Raw genomic sequence first — 18141 nt, 5'->3', positions numbered from 1 at the left:
TGGCAGGCACACAGAGAGACCACTGGGCCTCCCGCCCTCCGCCCCATGGGGCCTCAGGAACCGTGGTGCAGGTGTGCGGAACAGCAGTCGGGACCAACCCCCTGGCGGGGCTGAAGGAACTCTGGGGAAGCCAAGTGGAGCAGCAGCCAGGACCCACCCCGCAGCAGGGCTGAGGGAACTGTGGTGGCAGAGAGGCCGGCCCCAGCCTCACTGTGAGTGCCACCATCTTGTGATGGTGTTATGGTGTAAGGGTTAATTTGCATATTGCTTCTTTATTATATAGGATTATTCATAATAATACCCAGGAATTATACACTGTCAAACTTGTTCCAATATAATCCAGGGGCCATGAGAATTTACATAAGGCTAATATCAGAAGCTTCATTTATTTTGGGGGCAGAGTGCAAAATATTTTCAAATAGGTTTCCATTTAGCTCCAACCTAAATGCCTTTGATGTTCCCTGTTTGGGCACCACACTTTCGTTGATCCCCAAACACTCTAAGTCTTGAAGGGACAATAGTCACACTCATGCTAGAATTAAGAAGAGGACCCATTCTAGCTTTTTTATTTATAAGAAACAGAATGATAAAATTGATAAAAACTGAATAAAAAACATACAGGTATAACAATTCTGGAATGGAGAGGGGAAAACACACATATATACACGTTATAGAAGGTATTATTTGAAGTTTTCATGACAAAACTCAACCCACAGCATTGCTGGCTGTTAACTGATCACCTGAGCAAATTTGATTTCCTGGAGATTATTCATAAAGTGAGGCCAGGTTCTGAATACTTACCCAAAAAATGACATCATTTGTTATCTTTAATTTTTATCTCTCTTTCAAATCACTTTGTAAAATAGTACCATATAATCTCTATTTAATTTCCACAAATTCCAATCCTAGTCATGATAGGTTAATAGACAGGTGGCTGCTGATAAGAATTATTGACAACATTTAAAACCAATGAAATAGAAGCACAATGGAATGCGAATCTTTTAAATAACAATAATGACTATATTGAATGCTAATAGTTTTTAGCACTTCCTATGTGCCAGACACTTTGTTAGATGAGTTTTATACACTAGATTATCTGTTTAAATCTTTAAATGACAACAAAACTCATTTCTATCTGCAAAGCTCAGCCTTTAAAAAGCAGGTAAAGTGGGAATTCCATCACCCTGGAACTGTGTCCAAAAAAGTTTCAACGTTCCTTCAGTATTGTGGTGGAGTGCTCAGTCCTACTAGAGCCTGCTCCTGGTCCTTCCTGGCATGAGAATATCAACATCATCTCCTATTTCTAGGCTGGGCTATTCTCCACTGCAGTCTTCAGTCCACACATTGGGCTCTGCTAGGGGAGGGGCCTTTGTCAAGTGTGTGGGCCTTGCAGTCCCTCTACATACCTGTCAGCCGTCTCCCAAAGGAATTGCCCCCCCTACCCTCCACCTTGTCTTGCTTAGTTTGCATGAAGCACACTCATCACACAAGCACATGGTTTTTAAGCCTGGGTTAGAGTCTGTGCTATTTTGTTTTTTAAATCTTTTATTTGTCAGGTATCAATCTTTGCCCCCTCGCCCTAGGAGACTGCCTTCCTTCAACAGCTATCCCCACAAGCCCACATCAAGCTCTTCCCCAGCTTTAAGACCCTATTAGAGCTTCTACTACCTTCCAGCTTTCAATCTGTGTTCAGCGCACTTGCCAAGGAGGCATCTGGTATACCACGCGTTTCCTGGCATTGTAACTGAATATCATCATAGGCACTGAACATCTAAGTTACATAATACATAGAATGTTCATAATGCAGTTTTCTATGAAGATTTTCTTTCTCTCTGCCAATCCTTTCTATTAAAGTATTTTCAAAGATCTCTGTAATGAAATTCTTCCAGGAATGTTTGTCTCTTTCTATTTCCTGTCACCCATCAAACATACCTCTTTTCCCTTTGCATGGAATTCCTTGTTTTGTAAAATGTTAAGGGACAGATTCCCATGCTTCCAATAATGGAAGCCAAATGGGGACATTTTTCTTCCACTGCTTCCTGGAAGCCAGAGGTTTGGCATGTTTCCCTCTCACCCAAGACCTTACATTTTTGAGAAATAGCTCAAAAACTGCGTGGCCCTTTGGGGCTTGCCCACAGGGACCAAGGGATGGCCAACAGCAAGGGTTTCATGTATACCCTTGTCAGGAACTGCTGCTCCTTCCTCCCTTTGCCTACTCATGTTTCTCCCTGGTCCTCCAGTTCACCCACTTTTGAGCGCCCTATCTGCTCCTCCCACATTCCTTCCTTGCCTAAGCTAGCAAGAGCTGCTCCAAGTGATCCTGACCACAGGCCCTGGGTGAGAGTCGCATGAATAAATTGAACTAAATGGACTCTCAATCTGGCTCTCAGTTTTCCAGTCATTCTATATGTTACCACAGATGTCGGGATTATAAAACCATACCTGTGCATATTGAATTGTAGATCTTAGAGGAAAACAACATGGGAGACGTTATAGAACTAGCCAACTCACAGTCCTCAAGTTTTGAATCACTTTTTAAAATTTATGTTAGCAAATCAAAAGTCCTATTAAAAATTTTTCAATAGAAGAATATTCAAGTAGGCATTATTTTTTTCATAAATGTTTACTTGAATATTGTTTCTTGCATCTTAATGGAGGATGGACATTTCAATTTTTTAACTCAAAGGCATCTTGTTGAACAATATTGTCATCATTTTCCAATGACAGTTTGTTTAGATCCCATTTCTTCCCCATCTGTGGACTTAAGATCAGCACATTCACCGCATGAACCTGAAAGTTTTAGAATTTCTTCCCTACATTTGAGTATAAATATTATACTACCTTTTGCCTTAAAATTGTTTTAAAATCTTCCCAATACTATATGGCTACTAGACACAGTCCAGAATTAGTTGGTGAGCTGTTCACCCCTGCTGTTTAGTGTACGTATCTAATAACATGCTGACCCAATGCTGCTATAATGTCCTTTCTCTTTCCAGGTTGGGACCAGAAGCCACTTGTCAGCAGGAGATAGGCATTTCAAATCCTGGGCTCTGAGCCTGCTGCTGGAGAAAAGAGGACCACCGCATTCCAGAGCCCGACCTCCAGGCCTGCTGGGGAGCATTTAGCCACCACGGCAGGAGCTCAAGTTCAAGCAGTCTGCCCGCAGGAACTTGGAATAAGTTTCCCAGTCCTGTCTTTCTGTGCGGAGGGCCCTGAGGGAGCATAGTGTCAAGGATACCATCAAGCTAATAGGTGTAAGGATTTGAAGATTGAAGATGTCCTGAATGCAAGGAAAATATGCATAATTGACCTCAAGCACTTGTCCTGTTGAGTACATGTGTGGAGATGTTGACAGTCTGCCCAGTGATGGCAAATGCAGCCAAGGGTCTTTTACTCCACAGAAGACATTTTTTTATGACTATTTGTTGCATCGTAGAATACTGTGTCTGACTTGTACTTCTCAAGGAAATGAACAGGGTCAGAGGAATCTACTGTTAACTTCCTGTGTTGACCATAGAGGGGTTCACTTTAAATTGTTTTTTATTCTTTACTAATATTGATATTTTTGAAAATACATGTTTATTCCCATACTTTAATGACCTGTAAATACTTACTAGCATGATGGAGACATCTAAGATGGTGTTAATGGACTGACAAATTTGTGTCTACCCAAAATTCATATGTCAAAGCCCTAACTCTCAATGTGGCTGTTTTTGTAGTAAGGAAGCAATTAAGGTTAAATGATGTCATAAAGGTGGGACCTGATCCAGTGATATTAGTGTCCTTATAAGAAGAGATACCAGAATGCTCTCGCTCTCTCTCTCTCTCCCCTCTCCACCCCCTTCTTCCCTCCCTGGTGTGCACATGCATACTAAGGCCCTGTGAGGACATAGTGAGAAGGTGACCATCTGCAAATCTGGAAGAGGACTTTCACCAGAAGCAGACTGTTTCAGACCTTGATTTTGGACTTCTGGCCTACAGACTGGGAGAAAATAAATTTTTGTGATTTAATCCACCTACTCTTTGGTACTTCCTTAGGGCAGCCTGAGCAGCCTAACCTGATTGATCTGTCTATACATGTCACAACTGTTGGGATCTGCCTACAATAAGAGAGATGTCTCTCATTGTATCTGTAAAGAAAGACAATGCGCTTTGCTCACAATTGCTAGGTGTATTCAATACATCTATCAATCAAAATGCAGCTTTAAACCAGTACTTTGAATAAATGTCTTAATAAAAATTTTCCCATTGGCAGTAAGAGTAGGGCCTATCCCTACTCAGATATTGATGGGGAGTCCCCTGTGTACCTTGCCCTCTATGGGGGTAGGTAGCTTCACCACTGCTCCTTGAGTCACTGAGAATGGCTCGGTCAGGATGGTTGTACATTCAGTGGATGATAAGTTAACATGCAGACCAAAGTTTTATTCCAGAAGATTCTGTAAACTCCCCAGAGTGCACTTCCCAGGGTCTAAGGCTCTGCCCTCAACATGAACAGATGGGGTGTCAAATGTTGTGTGGATGTTTTAGATGGATTTTGGCATTGTTCCATCTGCTAGCTATTTCTTCACATTTGAGGGTCTGTGTGCTGTGCTTGGTTTTATTTTCCATCTATCAAGGATAAAGTGAGGTGAAGTTGGACTTGAAAGTAGTTGTCAAGTTCTGGGGGATGCTGTAGGACCACTAGGCTCTCAGGACACGACTCTCTTCCTTCGGTGTTGACTGAATTCCTTAAGCACTTGAATGTGATTTTGGTTATGGCTTAAATTCATAGGGCACTTCTGCATCTAGTGTTATAAATGTACAATAATTATAGTAAATAGAATGGTGGCCACTGTGCACATAGTCGGCATGTGCAACACCATTTTGTAGGTAAGTTTGACTTTCTGCAGTTTACAGATGAGGAAATGGAGTCACAGGGAAGTCACCATTCACCATGGCTACAAGTGGGACATGGAAACAGCAGAACTATTTCCTGGGCAGAGCTACAAAACCCAGGCTCTAGTAAATCAGTTTAAAATTTTACCTGCTTTTAAGCTTCATTTATTCTACATATTTGTGATATTCTACATATAGGAGGAAAATATATATCTTCTGTGAGTACCATCTCTCTAACAAAACCTGTCTATTTACACAGAAAAATAATTGTTAAATTTACTTAAAAGCAAAATTTTTGACAAATTAGGTGAACGTGGGATACATTTTTTTCTGGTATGTCTATCCTGGAGTCCCAGGTCAGAGATCATATCACTGGCTCTTACCTTTTCCCACCCGAGGGCGCCCCACAGCAGGTGTAGGAGAATCTCAAGGAGAGCAAATATGCTCTAGGGAGAGCTCCCTCCACAAGTGGCTGACAACTCCCGTGCACCCATGCACACCCTCCCCACTTGGAATCGCTGAATTATAAGTACATGCCCTTCCTTTATGTCAGGTCTTCTGGCTTCTGAGTTATCACGTCAAACCTTGCAATGCCTGTCCCAGACCTCAACTGTACTCATGGTTGAACAGTTCAGAAAAGCAAACGGACTGTGAATGTCAGATGTAGCTGTTCATCATTTACTACCCACAACTTCCAGGAAACAATATTCTAGGCTTCTTAAATGAAGGTTTTACTCTGACAATGGATTGCTGACTGGACAATGGACCTGGCTGGTGTCCCAGCCCATACAGCCTCCTCTGTCTGCCCTCTGCATCCTAAGCACATGTGAAAAGTCATAGAGCCCCCAGGACGCCTGAGCAATCAGGGGACACCAGAAAATGGAATGTTAAAGTTACAGAGAACCTTACATAACCTTCAAGTAACTATCTGCTTCAAATTACTTTGGAAAGCTTGGGTGAATGCATCTTGTATTAGGCTAATAGAAGAAGAATGAAGAAACTTGGGGATGCCGTTTTTTGTGATAACCACACAAGATGACCTTGAAGATGCCAATCCCTGCTAATGTCAGAGAGAATGCCTCTTTACTCCCAATTTATGAATCAAGGTCACCCTGTTAATACACAATCATATAATAAAGTCAATGTGAGGCCTATCAAAATAAGCATTCAGTGTGGAGCATCTTCCTCTAGAACTCTCTGAAGCCCTTTGCCCAGAGGGGCTGTGGCTTGGGAAGTTGTCCACCTGATTAATTCTCTTGGTTTGTTCCCATTACTTGGACCCTAAAGGTTTTCTGTTCCTTTGTTGTTGTTGTTTTTTTAATAAAGTACAACATGTATTGCTCTCAAATTAGGCATTTATTATTTTAATGGGTATTTTATATTGTTTCCATTTTATTGAGAAATAATTGCCATATATCACGGCATTTCATCGTACATGTATCTAAAATGACACCAAAATCCTGGGGTCCTCAGGAAGATTTTTCTAAATGAGAGACAGTATGCTTTAAGTCATGAATTTTATTATTTAGAAAATATTTCAAGAGATCTTTTAATTGAATTTTATATAAAAGCAGCGAGAAACTGATTTTGTACATTGATATACCCTCCCAGCTGCTGGTGCCTACACGGATTTTTACATGCAGTGTTTCCTTTAGATTCAAGATAGGAAGGTACTGAGTCTTATCATCTCCAAAAGTTAAGAAAGAAAACATTTTATGACCCTCAACTCTTATTATATACATGTGTATATTTTATTTCATGACAATAAAGGTAAAGCATTTTAAAAAGCAAAAAATAGATATCCAAACTGAATAAAAATACAAATTATGTGTTGCTTCATGTCACAGAAGCAAGTTGAAAATGATGAAGAACTGTTATTTTGTTTGTTTGTTTTAAATATATTTTTATTGATTTCAGAGAGGAAAGGAGAGGGAGAGATAGAAACATCAATGATGAGAGAGAATCATCGGTTGGCTACTGGAGATCGAGCCCACAACCTTAGCAGGTGCCCTTGACCGGAACTGAACCCAGGAACCTTGAGTTTTCAGGCCAACGATCTATCCACTGAGCCAAACCAGCTAGGGCTGAAGAACTGTTTGAGCATCTTGTACTCTCTATCCCATGATTGGGAAACACAGGGTCCACAATAATCACAACTCTGGATGCCTCACTCTGATTGTTCAAATCCCACTTCTTCAGAAAGTGACAGCCTCTGTATCTAAAAAGAAATTGCACATCATGCCAAGCACTAGTCATGTCTAAGCAACATTGTCTCCACAAAAAATCTCTATAGACTTGTAGGTAGGGATGGAGACTGAGACTTAAAGCTCTTCATACCAATGCATCCTGGATCTCACAGCTTTTCGTAGAGACTTGGGCTGGACCAGGAACCAAGTCTTTGGCTGGAGATCTTAGAAGGGGTGCTGACCTTCACCCAACTGCATATTGAGCAGAACTGTGGTGTTGATAGCATGGGCTCTGCAAACAACAATGCCACTGACTTTCTGAGCCGTCATGTTATCATATGAGAAACGAAGATCATATTGGTTCTTAATTTACACAATCGTTGCAGAGCTTGAATAAGTTAATGTACATAAACTCCAGTGTTTGGTATATGGTAACCTCTATACAGGTGTCAATTATCATTTTTATTCTTAATCTCAGAATGTGTGTTTTTGTTCTGACTTTCTGTTCTTTCATAGAGGTGATAGCTTCCTAGAGATTATTACAAGCATGCATTTATTTTTATTTTTTAATTCTAGTTTCTGTAATAAATCATTTTCATAGGTTTTTCATATTTATTTTCATAAACCCCATTTAGTATGTTTATTAAACCTTGAGAAATAAGCATTCATTGTCAATAGGAAGGTGCCTGCATTGTCCTTGGCCTATTTTTTATGCACTCAATTCCCTTACTGATGGAGAAAGTGGAAATGTTTACATTTGGATTTGCCCCATTCAGGCACTATTTTAAATCAGAGGTTCTCCTCCGTTAATAAATGTTTATCTTCACACATTATGAGGCATAATCTACATAAAAGCCAATGAGAACTACAGACACTTTCTAACCATCCAATTTAGGACCATCTCATATTACAATATCTAGACATAAACCAATAGCAACCTATTCCACCAGTCATCCATTTTTAGGTGTTTTGACCCCACCCCACCCCACCTCACCCAGTATAGATGACAACCAAACTGTCCTGGGAAGACCACACCCCCCAGTGGGCACTGTGGGAAACTGCGCATCTCTGTCTCCTCCAACAGCATCCCCCATGACACCTCCAACCAGTGCTTGTCAGGCACATAGAGCTCTTTGTCATCAGCCACCTTAGTGGACAAGAAGAAGAGCAGTGGAGAGTGTCTAGTAGCAGCCGCCCTGTGTGGGTGGGTGCCATCCCTTAAGCGTGCTGTAAGGACTGAGTGAGAAAATGCCTGTAGTGAGCTTAGACTGCCCATCCTAGCATAAATGAGGCAATCAGCGTGTCATCAATGCTGTTGTTATTGTTATTAGTCACCAGTTTATTAATCTCTGAACTAAACTTAGAAATTGCAAAATGAAAGATAAAACTAAAGACTTCCAAGTATCCACCTGGAGTTTCCATTTATTGTCTTTACTTAATTTTTATTTTTTTTTAAGAATTTAAAAAATATTTTTAAAGCATTATTCAAGTTTTGAAATTCTATTTTGCTTAGTTTCCAGCACTATAAAGCATTATTTTCTATTTCTTATTGGCAACCTATGCTCTTTTATTACGGCTTTAAAAAGGGATTTTGAAGACCCAAACCAGGGCGCCTCAGCATGTTTTAACATTGGGAGTTGAAAGAATCTGAGAAAAGTGCAGAAAGGACTCTCTACCCTCCCCGCCCTTCTTCCTGGAAGCAGGTGACATGATTCATGTGAACTGTGACCCTCCCCCTCCACACCTGAAGGAAAGGACTTCCTTACCCCCAAGTTCTGAACACACTAACCTCTCTGAACTTCCCCAGCGTATTACCCTGAGTTCAAACTCCCTTTGTCTTACCGTTTTCCCATGACTTTCCACTCTTCGTGGCTCTGGTATAAAACTGCTCAGCTTTAACCATTTCTTCAGGACTTCATTTCCTTATGAAGACTCGCATGTCACATAAACCTGGTATTACATAAGCCTGTATGCTTCTCTCCTGCTCATCTGTCTTTGTTGGTTTCATTTTCAGATCCAGCCAGGGACTTAAGAGAGTTGAGGAAAACTTCTTCCTCTCTATGAAAGTCAGTAATAACAATGTGCCTTGACTTGGGACTACCATGGTCACTGTCCAATGTATTTTCTGAAAAATAAAAAATTTACTTAGCTTTACTAATTAACAACATTTTATTCCCAACCATGTAAAGTAATAAGTTGGACAAAAAGCTACAATCATATTAATCTATCTATAGATAACATGTGCTCCAAACTCCATCCTGCTGGTGGGGTCCCCATGCTTGGTCTCGCTCTGCTAGAGGACCTCCCGGGGCAGCACTTCATGGGCTGGAGATGAGGAATAGAGAAGGATTGAGTGCAGAACCAGGTGGGCTGTGCTTGAGTGCAGACAATGGATTTATAGGGTGGAGGGGGACAGGGAGGGGCAACAAGGAGCAGTGGGGACTGTGGCAAAGAGAGAGAACCATATCCTAGAAGCAGAATCCTGGCTCCTCCTGCAGGTCTTGCCTCTCGGAGATTGGGGGCCCCATGCATAACTTTTACTCTTGTCAAGGTAACCTGAAATCCACATTTTGGTTTTCAAATTTCTCAGAAAAAAATAGTGACAACTTGATTTCTAAAAACACTGTACAGACTCCCAGCCCCCAAAATCCTAAGATGGAATCAGCCACATGCTGCCGGTGTGAGACCTCTGCCTAAAATGGCATCTTTTAGCCTGGACTGACCTAAGATAGACTAACAAAATGCTCAAAGGAAATGTTTCCCCGCGTCCTGTAGGTCCCACCATGACCTATTTGTTTTGTAGATGAAGGAAAGGTAGCACCTTGTCCGAGGTTTGGTGACCATCCCTGACCAGGCTCCGTTCCTGGAACCCATCAGTCATCTTTCATCAACCTGGAGCTACGGTTAGGACTGGACACCAGTCCTGCCAACAAGGCCAGAGGGAAAGTCTGTGCTGTGGGATAAGGGGTGTGAGAGAATTTTGGTGAGAAAAGTTTGATAAAAATTCACATTATTTCCTGATATAAAGCCTTTGGGGAAGTTATATTTTCAGAGGACTGTTACCTAAGGGCCTTATCCTTGAGGAAAATGTGTCCTGGTGCTTCTGTCCACCCTACTTTCTTAAAGAGGTCATCTTATTCTTGGTATGTTGGGCCCTTCCTTCCTCCCCCTCCGATGCAAACAAGCACCAGATAGTCCTGAAGCAAAGCCTATAACAGTGGAATCCAACCAGGTGGGGCCATCCACACACAAAGACCCCTCATGCCATTTCAGTTCATTAGACATCAGCCTCCTGCCTAAAACAGCATGGAGAGACTGAGAATATTCCAGAACATGCAGGTAGAATGGCACATGAAGTCCACATGGCTGGTTTGCACCAAGGAGGGCTGAGGAAGCATAAGAGGAGAGCATTGCTGAGGAATTGCTGAAGAAGCCTGGAGAGGAGAGCCTGGGATGAGGTGTGAGGAGGGAGCTGGGACAGCAGCTGTGAGAAGTGCCCATGGGACAGAATCTGGAAAGGAGATCTCGCTGGTCTATATCCAATGACTGAATTGAAGACACGCGTCTCCTGTAGCAGGTGATGCCCAGTGTGTCACAGACTGCAGAGAGGAGCTGCCCTTTCTTCCCAGCAAGGGGATGTTTGGGTTGTTTGTTCATTAACCCTCCCCAGTGGATAAATGCTGACATTAAACTTGTGGGCAAACAGATTGGTGAGTGTCACACAGGGGGATAAACAGAGGGGGCAACAGACAGAGGGGTAAAGAGGAGGGGAATGTACCACCTCCCTGAGCTGGCCAGCCTCATAAGAAAAAGCCAATTGATTCATCATGAGGAGCATCTCTGGGTGGTGTGGTAAAGCTGCCATGCCAAGAATAGCCTATACTGAGGAGAGGAGATAGGAATTCACCGGCTAGCATTCCTGACTTCGACTCTCATTGACCAGTGTTCACCCTGAGGGATCTTCCCCCTCTGTACTTCCACACTAACTTGTCTGCCCTTCAAGGTGGCTGGTCTAGGACCACTGAGCCAGGGAGGGCAGTCTCTCTTCTGTTTTACAGAGGGGTTGGATTTCTATCTATCTATCTATCTATCTATCTATCTATCTATCTATCTATCTATCTATTGCAGTGATGGCGAAACTTTTGAGCTCGGCGTGTCAGCATTTTGAAAAACCCTGTGTCACATATAGAAATTTTTTGATATTTGCAACCATAGTAAAACAAAGACTTATATTTTTGATATTTATTTTATATATTTAAATGCCATTTAACAAAGAAAAATCAACCAAAAAAATGAGTTCACATGTCACCTCTGACATTTTTGCGTGTCAGCATTTTGGAAAACCCTAACTTAACTCTGGTGCCGTGTCACATATAGAAATTTTTTGATATTTGCAACCATAGTAAAACAAAGACTTATATTTTTGATATTTATTTTATATATTTAAATGCCATTTAACAAAGAAAAATCAACCAAAAAAATGAGTTCGAGTGTCAGAGGTGTCATAGGTTCGCCATCACTGATCTATTGTCTACCTATCTATCCTTCTGTCTCTACTCCATAAACTATCACCTGCCTATTATTGATCTATCATTTATCTGCCTATCTATCCATTCATATATCCATCCACCCATCCACCTACCTACTTACCTACCAATTTACCTATGTTTGCAGATAAGGATTCTGTTGCTTAGGGAGGTTCAATGACCTTCCATGACCCTCCTCTGGGAAAGGGAAGAGCTGGGCTGGCATCCAGTGTGTCTGTTTCCAATGTTCCCTGTTCATTGTACCACCTGCTGCTACAGTAAAGATGGATCTTGCCTGAATTTGTCATGAAATGAAAATTTAAGTAAAACAAATTGACTGCTTTTGCCACATGAGCCTTAGTGTTTCTTTTCAAGCTCCAGGATAGGCACGCTTGGGGAAAAAAATAACTTCCAGATGCAGTTACACAGGTGAAGAACAAGGGCTTCTTCTTCTGCCAGGGGTTCGGCAGGTGTCTGATTTTTGTCACAGGCCATTAATGTATGGCTCTGCACCTCTGGGCCACTGTTATGAATTATCCCTCCCTGCGTCTCCAGCACCTGGAAAGATGGTTTACTACATAGAATGAAATCATAATTCAGCTATGTATTGACAAGCCAAGCAGTATATACTTACTCCATGTGAAAGGATATGAATATTGCTCAGCATTATTTAAATAATAGGTATCTCAATAGACATACAAATCTAAGTGGACTTAATCCATGTCTATGTGACTGACAAGCATGTAATCCAAGCTGTGTGGCCTCAATTGACCATAGAACAATTGATTCAGTGTTGTTGAATGGCGGATCGATGACACACTCATTGATGGAGTCAGCTGAGCAGTAACTGCTCCTGCCACTGGAGCCTAGTGCCAACGTAGCTCCATTTAAAATAACCAGAGTGACCATTCTGTCTTGGCTCTGGGAATCCCACCTTAAAAATAGGTCATAAGTTGCCTGGCCAGTGTGGTTCAGTTGGTTGGGTGTCATCCCATGCACTGAAAAGTTGCTGGTTCCATTCCTGGTCAGGGCACATGTCCGGGTTGCAGGTTCCATCCCCAGGAGGGAGTATGTTGGAGGCAGCTGATCAATGTTCCACTCTCTCTCACCCCTCTCCCTTCCTCTCTCTTTAAAAATAAATAAAACAAAGCCCTAGCTGGTTTGGCTCACTGGATAGAGTGTCAGCCTGTGGACTGAAGGGTCCTGGGTTTGATTCTGGTCACAGGCACATGCCTGGGTTGTAGGCTCAATCCCCAGTAGGGGGCGTGCAGGAGGCAGCTAATCAATGATTCTCTCTCATCATTGATGTCTTTATCTCTCTTTCCCTCTCCTTTCCTCTCTGAATTCAATAAAGATATATTTTTAATAAAAAATAATAATAAATAAATAAAAACTTAATTTTAAAAAATAGATTGTAAGCCCTACAGCCCTGTCTGCCCTCCAATTTAAGTAATAATACAAAATCAGAGCAATTATATCAGAAATGAATCAATCAGATTTTAAATTCTGAAAATTTTAGGAAAAGAATAGTGTATGATGGGAGTTTGGAAATAAGATAAATTTGTAAGCATGTGTGACATGGGTCAATAGAGGCCATCATGTTTATTGCTTTTGTACTTGGAGGACAGACTGCCCACCAACAGTAACCCGGGATGGACATTGAATGTTAGCAACATATAAATATGTGTTGTTCTCAAGCACTGAGATTTGGGTACTGTCACTTATTGGATTATACTAGTTCATCCTGACAAATACAGAAATTGTATAGACTTGAGCTGTTACTCAAAAAAAAAAAAAAGAGAGAGAGAACATGAACAAGGGTGAGAGCAAGAAAAGAAATATATGTATATATGTGTGTGTGTGTGTGTGTGTGTGTGTGTGTGTGTAGATATATAGATAGAGATATAGAGATAGAGATAGAGATAGAGATAGAGATGGAGATAGAGATACAAACTCCTCATTGATTCTGAGACCGATTAGTGTGTAATGACTATGCAAGTATTAGTGTCAGGAAAGATGATTTTAAGGGGGATAAAATAATTGGAAAACTGTTGCCTGTGGAAACTTGTGAGGTAGTAACAGTTTTGTAGCTCTAGGGAAACAAAACAGAAAATCAGAATGTTTTCATGTATCCTGGTTTTTATTTTTCATGTTGGCAGATTATGAAAAGAAAGACAATCTCAGAGAAGAATTGTTGTCTCTCATACCTCATCCTTAAAGAAATTTGAGGTGCCTAATGCCTACTAGACTTGAGAAAGCCCCACACTTTTCATCTCTTCTCTACTTCTGTTACTCTTCCCAATTTGAAGTATTTGCTGGCTGCCACACCCTCAATTGTCTCACTACGCTGAAATCCCTTAATCCAAATATAAAAGAAATTGGTTTAATAAAGATTAGAGCAGATTTAACAAATAGAGGATGTAAAACAATAGATAAAATCATCAAAAGCAAGAGTTGGTTTTTTGAAAAGGTCAATAAAATGGACAAACCTTTTGCTAGATTATCCAAGAAAAAAAGAAAGAGAATCTTCAAATAACTGAAGTCAGAAATTAAAGAGGGGGCATTGCAACTGTTTTTACAGAAATAAGAAAATTATAAGAGAATACTATGAACAATTATACCCAAACATATTAGAAAACCTAGATGAAATGGGTCAATTTCTAGAAACACACAACTTAGCTGAGTCAAACAAACCAAAACTAAATCATGAAAATATAGAAAATCTAAACAGATTCCTAACTAACAAGGAGATTGAATTAATATAAAACATCTCAACAAAGAAAAGCCCAGGACTATCAGACTTCACTGGTGTATTTTATCAATATTTAAGAACTAAGACTGATTCTCTACAAACTCTTCCCAAAAATGAAGAGGGATCATTTCTAAGTGTATTCTATGAGGCCATTAACAAAACCAGACACAGACACTTTAAGAAAACTATAGACCAATATCCCTTATGTATATTAATGCAAAAACACCCAATAAAATGTTAGGAAACATAATTCGACAGCATATTAACAAGAGTATATACACCATAGAGATAAAATTAAGAAACTCTTGGGGTCATCAAGGTCAACTAGAACTTAGCTTTGTGGCAAGGATCAAAACCATAATATGGTTATTTTGCACATTCTGGAATGTTCTGAATCAATTAAGGGGTTTCAGAGTAGTGGAACAATTGAGGGTGTGGTATCCGATAAATACATTAAATTGGAAAAAGTAACAAAAGTAGAAAAGAGACCAAAGGTGTGGGCCTTTCTCCAAGCCTGATAGGCATCAGGCACCTAAAATTTCCTTAGGAATGAGGCATAGAGAAGAGAAAGCAAATGTGAAAATTGTGTCGACAGGAACCCTGAGTGTGGCTCTTGGCACATGGAACTGACTGGAATCTGACCTAGATAAAGGAGAAATCAACAAAGTCTGTGAGACAATTCCACTGTTAAAAAAAAATCACACCAGTTTGGACTGAGATTTAGAAGAATCCTTTGCTCTGGCTGGTTATGGGCAACAAGTGGGATGAGAAGATGTTCAGCTTCCAAGAAAGTGGTCAAGGATGAAAATGAAAAAAGATAAATATTCCAAGGAATGGTGCCTAGGGTCACAGGGGGAAAAATATGTAGGAAGCTACTACTAAGGAACAGAATCAGGATCTTATCAAGGAAAATCCTTCACTCTAAGGATAGGAAAGTCTCAAAGTATCTGTCTAGAGGAGATTTCAAAATTCCCAAGGTCCAATACTGACTGTGTACCTCCAGCCTTCTCTTTTCCAAATGGAAGTGTGTATTGTCACTATCCTCTCCCTGTCCCATTGGGCATGTGTGTGTGTGTGTGTGGGGGGGGGGGGGGGAGGGGGGTTGATGAAAATGTGAAGAGTCATCATAACTTTCTCTTTAAATTAAATCTCTCAGGACCTGGGACAGAGGCTGCCACTTATCTGCAGCTTGATGCCATGACTGGATTTGAAGATAAACATATTTTTGTGTAGGAGGAAAACTAACCAAATATCTGGTAAGCAGAAGGGCATAGTATGTGTTCTGTACTGCTGTTTGCCAGTATTTCTCATTCCCCTCTTGGCTCATGGTAGAATTGTGGGTTCCTATCCTCTCTAAGTCAGGCATATGATTAGCTTGGCCAATGAAATTTGAGCAGAAGCCATCTATGTCCCTTTGAGATAGCCTTTTAAGGAGCCTTTAAAATTTGATGAATGGTTGGCTATGTTTGCTTCCTAGGCCATGTCATCAGTGATAGTCTAGGTGGGGACTCCTCCAAGCAACCTCACATGGGCATGCACTGTAATCGAGAAGTAAACCTTTGTTGTCTAAAACCACAGAGATTTGATTGTTGATAGCTACTACAGGATGATTTGGCTCATCTTGATTGAAACCACTATTGAATTTGTTTATGGTGACTTTTGCTATACAAAAGCTTTACATTATTTTCCTATAGTTAATTATATTCATTTTTAAAATTATAACTTCTGGCCTTTCCATTTGCCTGGGAAGATCTCCCAGAAGCCAAATTGTTTATAGGTTTCATTCCTTGGATCTACCCCAGATTTGCCTCATTTGCCAGTGTTCTGACTGGACCCTCTCTCCATGACTCTTCTAATTCCCCACCACTGTCCTCTTTAGGAAATAGATTAGATTGGTATTAATCAGGAGAAGGCAGAGTAGATTATATGTAGCAGGCTTTTCACCTAGTAAAACAAGTCTGAAATTGTATGTCTAGGTAAAAGGCCTGGTCCCCAGAGACTTCCATGACTGCCCAACTGGTCTCTGTCCTCCTTCCTCAGAGTGCTAGATGTCCAAAAATTGAATTTTCTTCTCTTCACCTCTAAAACTCATCATTTATTGTTTATTTCTCAAAAGAGCTTTCTAGCCACATGGCTTTATTCAAAAGGTCATTCTTAGCAGGAAGGAACCACTTTAGGAAATATTTATTACACTCTCTTGCTGTCAGGGGTATTGATGTGACATAGGTTGCTTATCATATGATACAGGCCTCCCTCCCTCCCTCCCTCCCTCAATCAGAAAAAAATCAAGTACGCATTTTAAAAAATTATTGCAATTATATAGCAGATTTTTCAATGTTATAAAATAGCCATAAGTCCGAAGGTTAACTTCCCTATTTATCTTGTTATAAGTGGATGTAAGAGCTTGATCTCCAAATTACTGGAGGATGAGAGGAAAAAACCTGACATGCTGGAAGAGTGAAGAGAAAGATTCCTATAATGTGTTCATAAGTCAGAAACAGCATTCCAATGCAAGGGCCTGTGAGGGGAAGGATGTGCTGAAGTGTGCTTGGATGTGACCAAAGTGGTTCGTCCTGTGAGACCTGTCACTGTTCTTATTTACACCCCAGTTTATAAAGGAGACTCTTCAATGGGATAAAAAATCTCAGCTTGTCTGGATGCTGTTTGGAAAGTTTGGAAAGAGAGAAGCTGAGTGGCAATAGTTCCTTAATGGTTTTAAAAACAGCAATTGATAATGCAGGGAATTCTGCATTTAATCCCAACCCAGACCCTCTCAAAACTTTGTTCTCTCTCACCAGAACCGGGGGTGCAGTGGCACCTGCCCAGACAAGGTGACACTTTTGAGTGAAGCTGGATTATTGAGTTTGAAGGGCTTTTTGTGACAAGATGCTGAGGCTCCAGCTTCAGGTCTCCGAAATTATAGATGTTTTGAAAGAGGAAAGACACCCCATCCCTTCTCCCCCCGTCCCCCCCCCCCCAAAAAAAAGGCCGGAATGGTCAAGATTTGCTTTGGTGACTTTGGTCTCTGAGAAGCCACCCATGGCCTGGCCAGCCCATCAGTATGGACCTCAGTCTGCGAGGAAAGCCAGGTCGGTCAGACCCTCCACCTTCCTGGTTCCTCTTCCTGCCGGCCGAGCAGAGGCAGTGGCCAACTCCCCAAATCTAATATACGCACCCACATTCCAAGGCTTGTTTTGTGGAGGTGCAACTTCAAAGTCCCATGGTTTTCTTACTACAAGCAACCGACTATTCTTCTGTAGACATCTTTAGCTGAGCAGTATTTCTGGAGCAAGTGGGCTCAGCTTTCTCCATAATCTTTGACAGGTCAGGTGGCAAGAGAGATTATCCACTTTTGCACTGGATTTTGCCTAAAGGGACGCTGTGGCTGAGGGCTCAGGAGTCCATCTATTTTAGGAAGGCTTGTGGCTTCCTCTGGTTATCAGCGCTCACAACATCACACTTGGGTTATCTGGAAGAAGCCGGCTGGGGGCAAAGTGTGAAGTGAGGAAGTGCTGCTCACCGGCTGCGGACAGCAACCTCTGACAGCGCGTCAGTTGCAGGGCTGGGTTTCCCATCGGAGCAGGAAGAGGTGGGTCTGATCGCACAGAGGGGGCAGGGACAGAGTTTCCATCTGGTCAGAGCAGCCCAGGCCACGTGGATCTTCCTAGACACAAGAATTTCACATCGCCTCCCGGGACCTGCCTGACATCGGGGAAACCAGTGTTGAGAGTTGACATATTTGGAAGGCTTTGAATTTTTAAACATTGAATAATTCTATGGAAATAAAATACTCTGCTTCCAA

Source organism: Myotis brandtii, unplaced genomic scaffold (assembly GCF_000412655.1).
Source record: "Myotis brandtii unplaced genomic scaffold, ASM41265v1 scaffold115, whole genome shotgun sequence".
Lineage (NCBI taxonomy): Eukaryota > Metazoa > Chordata > Mammalia > Chiroptera > Vespertilionidae > Myotis > Myotis brandtii.
The sequence above is the reverse complement of the archived record's forward strand: the minus strand, read 5'-3'. Positions refer to the sequence as shown.